The sequence below is a fragment of the Triticum dicoccoides genome, chromosome 5B (genome assembly GCF_002162155.2).
Source record: "Triticum dicoccoides isolate Atlit2015 ecotype Zavitan chromosome 5B, WEW_v2.0, whole genome shotgun sequence".
NCBI classification, from domain to species: domain Eukaryota; kingdom Viridiplantae; phylum Streptophyta; class Magnoliopsida; order Poales; family Poaceae; genus Triticum; species Triticum dicoccoides.
In genome coordinates, this window is record NC_041389.1 from 81,486,618 (window position 1) to 81,494,009 (window position 7,392).

A 7,392-nucleotide genomic window follows, 5' to 3' on the forward strand; every position below is an offset into this window, starting at 1 on the left:
GCACGCGGGGGGAAGGAGGTTCGGTCACCAAATTTTCCTTTTCTTTTTCTTCAAATCCATGATTTTTTAAAATTGATGAAAGTTTTTCAAATTCATGAATTTTTCCAAATTTTGTGATGTTTTTCCAAATCTGGTGCACATGAACTTTTTTTCAAATTTCATGAACTTTTTCAAGTTCACGAATATTTTTTCCAAATTCATGAACTTTTCTAATGCGCGGACTTTTTTCAAATTTGTGAACTTTTTTCCAAATCGACGGTTGTTTTCAAATTCATGGACTTTTTCGAAATTGCAAATACCTTTTCAAATTCATGACCATTTTCTATTGCCAGAACATTTTTTTTTTCAAATTCATAATAAACTTATTTTGTTTTCATGAACTTAGCGCGCCCTGCATTGGACATGCCCTGAATAATGGAAGCAACAGGAAACGTGATCGGTTACCATGGCGAGGAAATCGTGATTGATACGTATCCGTCCTAACGGCACGCGATTGGTGCGTGGCCTCCCACCGCAAATCACGCGGCTGCACGCCCTCGGATGGAAACGAGCATCGCGCTCCGTTCCCGATTCTGAAATACTCCACTCACGAGCACCGCGCTCACAGCCAGCCGCCAAGCACTCCGCCTCCGGCTCTCCAGGCGGCCAACGCGAGGACAGAGATAGCCGCAGCCGCAGCCGCAGCCGGAGCGCTCCTCGCTGGTTCCGACTTAGTACATGGCAGAGGCAGACCCTGAACGGTCAATACCCCCATCAATGGTCGACGGCCTTAAACCTGGGCAGAGGAAGGTTTTGTTTTGCTGCTTCGAGAGGAATTTGGTTAAACCAACAAAGGTGTCCCAAACTGTTCTTGAATTATCATTATCATTATTGGAATCATTTCTTCATGGCACAATCCTGAATTCCTCGCCTTCACTGATTACAGGTGACACAGCTAATTCCTTATGTGTTAGAACGCGCAGCATACCACCATGGCGAGCAGAGTCTAGCAAGATCAATTGTGAGCACGGCTCAAAGTTTTGTTGGCAGCAACAATCTTAGTCTGCTGGTGCCCGACGGCCCGTACGGTACCAGACACAGCGGGGGAGAAGATGCCGCTCTGTCTTTTGAAGCTATGTATTGCTTGCTCACCAGACTGCCACCTATCACCCGTTTAATTTTTCCCAAGGACGACGATGTTCTTCTCAACTATTTGAGCCAAGATGGAAAGTCAGTTGAAGCCAGTTGGTAATATTATCTCTTCGAATTAGCATTCATCCTGCATGATTTTGAAAGGGTTGGTTTTGTGTACCTAAAATATGCCATGTTTTCTACAGGTATATGCCAACCATTCCCATGGTTTTGGTCAATGGGAGTGGCATTGGCACTGGATCGTGCAGCTACGTCCCAAACTACAATCCAAGAGACATCATCACTAATCTGAAAAGGTTACTAAATGGAGAGACCGTCGTACCAATGGACCCTTGGTACAAGGGGTTCAAGGTCCGTGAAATGCTTTTACTATAGCATATCATAGTTCTGTTACATTAATCAACGGTTTGTCCCCTTAATTCAACCATTGTCTTTTGATAAAAAAATTGCGATCATAACCTGACAGGGCTCTTTGAAGAAGACAAGTACAATTGCAGCGGGTGTCACGTATACCATCACTGGTGTTATAGAGCAAGTTGATGACACGAAACTTCAAATTACTGAGCTTCCCGTCCGCTGCTGGACTGAAGATTACAGAAAATTTCTTGATTCCATGTGTCCTATTCCTATTAATTACCAAAAAAGACTTTCGCCCCGCTTTATAAATAAAGCAAACCGCCACAACACATACAACCACAGCAGGTCCACAAACACACACCACCCAAGTACCACAACAAAGTATAGAGGTTCTGCTGAGGGCACAGCTCAACAAGCCCAGAAGAAAAAGAAAAAACAACAAAGCCTGCCCAGCGCAGGGAATCTAGTCAGGCTCCGGCGGCGGCGGCGGGGGCGGCAGCGACAGTCGGACGGCCATCGAACGTAGATCTGCGATGAAGGCTGAGATGGCGTCCCGATCCGGGGGGCGGCCAAGCGGCCGCCAAAGCTGCAAGAAACCCGAGAATTTGTAGAGAGCATCAGTAGCGCGACGAAGGGGAGTATGCTGGATCACAAGCTTATTGCGAACGGTCCAAAGCGTCCAGGCAAGGACCCCAACCTCCAGCCACCTAATGTGGCGAGAGGACGTAGGGGACACTTGGGGTTCAGCAAATAGGTCCGGGAAATTGGTGTGGCACCAACTCCCACCGACAATCTCGCGAAAGCAGCTCCAGAGGAACCGGGCGGAGACGCAAGCGAAGAAGATGTGATTGGAGTCTTCAGGAACATCGCAGAGGGGGCAGATACCAGTGCCCGGGCCATTGCGCTTGCGGACCTCCACACCGGACGGGACCCGTCCACGGATCCACTGCCACATGAAGATGCGAATCTTCAGTGGGACGCGGACGGACCACACCATCAAAATGGGGAGGGGGCGGAGGATGGGGCAATGGCCAAGTATAGCGATTTGGTGGAGAACTGGCCAGGCGGCTCCAGGTGCCAGCGCACAATGTCCTGGTCTCCATCCACCAATGGCTCATGAAGAGCAACGCAGTCAAGCAACTCATGCCAGGCAGCGGATTCCGCCGGCCCAAAGGGCCGGCGGAAAGCAAGGCGCCCTAAGTCAAGAAGGGCCCTATCAACAGAAATCATAGGGTCGACAGAGATAGAGAAGAGGACGGGGAAGCGGGCCGCAAAGGGAGAGTCTCCGGCCCAGCGATCGAACCAGAAAAGTGTCGAGAGGCCGGACCCCACCGAGATAGAAGTACCAATGCGGAGCACCGGAAGGAGCTGGACGAGAGACTGCCAAAACTGAGATCCGCCCGATTTCTGGCAGAAGGCAAGAGGTTGACCACGCAGGTACTTAGTCCGGATAATGTCCAGCCAGAGGCCACCCTGACCCTGCGCGATTCGCCATAGCCACCGGGAGAGAAAGGCAATATTCATCTGTTTGGAGCACATGATGCCCAATCCACCCTGCTCCCTGGGCTTGCAGATGTCAGGCCAGCTGACCATGTGATACTTCTGCTTGCCTTGTTCGCCAGCCCAGTAGAATCGGGACTGAATTTTGGCGATCTCCTTATGGAGAGATTCATGGAGGCTGTAGAAACTCATAAGAAACAAGAGGAGGCTGGAGAGGGATGAGTTGATAAGGATAGTCCGGGCCGCCTTAGAGAGCCACCTCCCCTGCCAGGGCTCGCATCTGGACTGGAGCTTGGTCACGGAGGGTCGCAAGTCAGCGACAGAGATACGCGAGTCACTAATGGGCGTCCCCAGATAGGTAGTGGGGAAGGAGCCCAAGCGGCAATTAAGTCTGTTGGCAATGGCCACAGACTCAGAGGGGGAGTATCCCATCACCATAACGTCACTCTTATCGAAGTTGATCTTGAGGCCCGACATCTGTTGGAAGCAGAGAAGGAGGAACTTGAGGTTGGTGATGTCCAACTCCGAGCCTTCGACCATGATGATCGTGTCGTCAGCATATTGGAGGATGGAGATCCCCGAGCCCCCAGAAAGGTGGGGGGTAATCCCGCGGATGTGGCCAGCGGCTTTTGCCTTATCCAGAATGGCGGCCAAAGCGTCCACGACCATATTGAAGAGGAACGGAGAGAAGGGGTCGCCTTGGCGCACCCCACATAGGGTAGGGAAGAAGGGGCCGATCTTGCCGTTGATATTGACCGTCGTGCGACCGCAAGAGACCATTTGCATGACTCTTGTGATCCACCGGTCGTCAAAGCCCTTCCGAAGAAGGACTTCCCTAAGGAAGGACCAGCTAACCGTATCATAGGCCTTATGGAAATCGATCTTTAGAAAGACCGCCTTCAGGCGCTTGGTCCGGACCTCATGAAGAACCTCATGAAGCACCAGGACACCATCCAGGATGTATCGGCCCTTAATGAAGGCCGATTGGTTAGGGTGGGTAATCCGATCTGCAAGCAGGGTCACCCTATTGGCGTACCCCTTGGCCAGGATCCGGAAGATCACGTTAATGACCGTGATCGGGTGGAACTGGCGGATGTCAGTCGCCCCAGGGACCTAGGGGATGAGGGAGATGGTCCTATTAAGAAAACAGTAAGGGACAAGAACAAGGACAAGGACAAGGAACCGTCGTTTTTAGAGGTATAGTTAATTATACACATAGTCCTTTATGTTGGGTTTCAGATGTATTGACTTTCTCCAATTGCAACCAATTTACAGAACTATGCATCACAATGTGATCATGCGAGTGTGGAGCTCATGGTTATCTTGAGTGAGCAAAACATGAATATTTCTAAGCAAGATGGCCTTGAGAAGAAATTCAATCTGACAACCACAATAGGAACAACAAACATGCAGCTTTTTGACTCGGATGGTAAGAGGGTGTTTGTTTCCAGGGACTTATTAGTTTAGGGACTTAAAAAAGTCCCTATAAGTCTCATCTAAACCAAACAGGAGGGACTTAAAGTGGGCATTTGGGACTTATGATAAGACTCTCAAGGAGAGACTTATAGGGACTTATAGTTGTAATATGGTCTTATAGGGACTTATAAGTCCCAGGAACCAAACAGGTAGGGACTTTTTAGGAACTTGGGACTTATAAGTTGGGACTAAAAAAAGTCCTAGGACTTCTGAACCAAACAGGGCCTAAAATTCAGAAGTATGACACCCCAGAGGACAGTGAGTATATATATTCAACATGGATCTGTATTGCAACTACGACCCCCTCCCTTCTCTTCTTGTGGATTTGAATCTGAAATTCTAATACCTTTTCAGTACTTAAAGAGTTCTTCAAGCTGAGGCTCGAATTCTATGGGAGAAGAAAGGTACATCTTTCCTCTGTGATGATGATGTTCAAGTGCAAACTGGTAACATTAATTAAGTTATCATGTGCAGGCAGTAATGTTGCAAAATATTGAGAAAGACTTGTTGAAGCCTAAGAACAAAGCGAGGTTTATTTTGGCTGTTAATTCTGGGGACATCGTAGTCAGCAACAGGAAGAGGACAGAGCTACTCCTGGAGCTTAAGCAGAAGGGATATGAACCTTTCCCAAATGAAAAATTTACGGCTAAAGAAGTAGAAGGAGTAAATGATTATGAGTATCTTCTCGAAATGGAAATTCGTACCTTGACTCTGGAGAAAGTACGGGAACTCCTCGCAGAACAGAAGAAACTATAGGACAAATTGGAAAGTCTGGGCAAAACAACTCCAGAAACTCTTTGGTTGAGAGACCTTGACGCTCTTGAAAAAGAAATGGATGTAATTAAGTTGTGTTTCCCTCTAATGTTTTCGTCAATGTTATGTGTTTCACCTCTTCTCACTCATTGATTTTTAATACAGGTTCTCGATGCAAAATTTGAAGCTGAACAGGAGGAAACAAGACGTAGGTGGGAAAATTACTTGAAAGCTGCTGAGGAGTCGTCTAAAGCAGCTCCCAAGAGACGGCCTAAGAAGACTGCATCCAAATCTCAGAAGGTACAGAGTAACATTTATAAGGTACAGAGGACTAGGTAGTATATCTTGTTCATTTACTGATAAAACAACCTTACTTTTCGAGGCAAATTTGGCTGGTAGCCGCGATGAAGATTTTGAAACCAAACCTGCAGCACAAAAGAAGAAACCAGCCAAGAAGGTTGGTTCCTCGAGCAAGCCTTCTTACTGTGCGTGTTAGTTTTTTTTAATTACAAGTTAGTTTAACAATTTCATAGGCAAGTGCACCGTTGAGACATGATGACGACGAAGCGCCCAACCTAAAAGATCGTCTGGCTCCTTATTTTCTTAATGACTCCCCTCCAGAACGTAGTGGTAATTCTCATGTACAATCTTGTGTTTGTGCACATGACATATATCTATCTCTTACAAAAGTTGAAGCAGGCCTTTTACAATGTTGCTTTTGTGCACATCAATGTTGTACTCCATGTTTGTGCAGCCATGGAAACTGAGACTACAAAAGAACAGAGAGGAAAGAAAAGGAGGAACGAACCAAGCAAAAGAGGCATGACAAAGAAGGCTCTCGCACCCTTAACTGAGTCGTCTGATGAGAACAAGTTTGTCGTGGAAGAAGTGCAAGCTGAGAAGAAAGCCAGAGGAAGAAAGACTGCTGCCGAGAAGCCAAAAAAGACTATCATCTGTTCGCACACGAACACGTCACCGTGTACCTCCAACGCCGAGGGTGATGCACCGCCGCTCACGTTGAAGGAGACCCAGCCGGAAGCGTGGTACGCAGGCAATCCGGCGGGTGCTTTTGAGGACCCGAAACCCCACACGCCTGGGAGGGACCCCGTCTGGGCGCGCGGCGGCTATGGGTTGCCCTAGGTCGACCTGATCGCCCCTAGGGCCCCGAGGTTCGCCGCCCTGCAACAAGAAGAACAGACGAAGAACGAGGAGAAGAAGAACTAGGGTTAAGGAGAAAAGATAAAAGATAAAAAGTGGTATATGATTTGATCGATTGTGTGTTGTTTAATCGGCCGTCAACCCTTAGGTATATAAGAGGCGGCTGGACTTCTTGTCCAAGGAAAGGCTTGGATTCACGTCCAAAACCCTAGTCAAATTCGGATTGGTTTTGTCCGAACTTTCCAAAACTGTTCGGTTTAAACTGGCTGGACCTTGCGGGCCACGTTTGAGGTAGTAAACGACCACGGATGAAAACGAGCCCAAAAGCAATCTTGACGGCTTCAACGAGACGAACAACTTTCATGTTGAACGTTTTTTGATCAGAGGCCATCTCGAGGGAGTTTTCGGCTGTTTTCCGAAATCTGCGGCAGAAAAATCCAAAACCCGGACAAATATCCTCGGAGTGTCCGGCCATCCTCGGGGAAATCCAAAACCCGGATGGTCATTCCAGGAGTGTCCGGCCACCCTGATGCAGCCACGCGTTTTCGGCTGTAACGTTTGCATACGAACTCCGATTAAGACGTTTCTTATATCAAAATCAACCGCGTCGACGAGATGCACAACTTTCATGTTGAAACATTTTGCATTTGCGGTCATCTTAATTGGGTTTCAGGCCATTCTTTAATCTGGTGTCAATATGAGCATCTCTGAGCTTGTCATAACTTTTGCATCCGAGCTCTATTTTAGGCCATTTTCATATCCATCTTGATCTTCTCGAAGAGAGCCATCTTATGGTGACTTTCAATAATATGTTTGAATTAATATTGACATAGCTTCAAGCTACTCTTTATAATCGTGCCACTTTTGAGCGTCAACACATGCACCCCTGTTTTTCGACAAATCTAGCATGCCGAAAAATAATTTGTACTGTGTTGGTTCTAAGGACGATGTCAACACTCCATCGGCCACTTATATGCTTAGGGCGATAATTATATATTGGCCATTATCATTTTTGGA

The 7,392-nt window shown here is 47.5% G+C and overlaps 1 pseudogene; it reads left to right on the forward strand.

Annotated features, from left to right (window-relative positions):
• Positions 1 to 717: 717 nt before the first annotated feature.
• Positions 718 to 7,076, forward strand: LOC119309131 (annotated as a pseudogene).
• Positions 7,077 to 7,392: the final 316 nt, after the last annotated feature.